Below are 1,107 nucleotides of genomic sequence, written 5' to 3' on the forward strand. Positions count from 1 at the left end.
AAATATGTGAGATTTATTTAAACTGCAAAGGTAAAACATAAATACAAAGTTCTGTCATGAAACTCTAGATGGCGCAGACTCATAAATTCTTAACTCAATCTGCCTACAATCACGTCATTATCTTTAGGGCACAGCTGATTGGTTCCTGCTGTATCAGTAGCCAATGAGCTCGCTGCTCAACATTCAGATTATTGCCTATTGTTTGCTGTGGCAGTTTGCAGCATGCTTTCAGAAACCCTACACCATTCCCAGCTCCACCTGTCTAGATCTGCTACGGGGGTGATTCATGTGTGCTTTTGCAGCAGAGCATATCTTTAGCAACATGTTGTGTGTGTATTGGCAGTGGCAAATGATGTGCTTGTTCTGCAGCAGCAGCAGCATTAACATTGTCAAACTCATCATTACCATGCCAAACTTTCTGAGAGTTGTCAAGACTTATTGTGACAGACGTGAAGGGGGAGGAATTTTTTACGTGCGTCACGTTTTTCGACAAGAAAGGTTTACGCATACCTAATCGCTCACCTCACTCCTAGTTCCTCGCCTCCTTGTGGTGCAGTTAGAGAATTGAGACGTCCTTCAAGATTTAGCTAACTAAATTACGTTGAGAAGACGCTGCTGTCTGAACAAACCACAGGCTTACGAGAGGAAAGTGTACACCAATTACATACTGCATGTTAACTTGATTAAAAAAAAATGAACAGCTTTCTGTTGTTTGTGTAAATTAGCTGTAATAATATGACATTAATTGCGATCTCGAATCTATTAATCAGCAGAAGTTATTACTCCACAACCTGTACGTGACGCTATTAATGACAGTTCTACTGTTAAACCAACGTGGTTCAAATGACAGAGGTGTGACCATGTTATGGTTTCAGGAAACAGACGTGATTAGCGGGACAAGCTATTGTGGTGGCGAAGCTGTGAGTTAAAGGAGAACTCTGTAACTCTAGCGAACTCTAGTCACTTCTTCGCTGATTTTCCCTTTTGTTGTCGCATGTTTTCCCCACGAGCTCCCCCTACAGCTGTGGGGGGGCGTATATTTCACAACACAGTCGTAAAAAACTCACTTGCGGCGGCCTCCTCCCCCTCGCTACCGCTGCTCATGTG

The sequence above is a fragment of the Leuciscus leuciscus genome (genome assembly GCF_965113295.1).
Source record: "Leuciscus leuciscus genome assembly, chromosome: 24".
Classification (NCBI taxonomy): domain Eukaryota; kingdom Metazoa; phylum Chordata; class Actinopteri; order Cypriniformes; family Leuciscidae; genus Leuciscus; species Leuciscus leuciscus.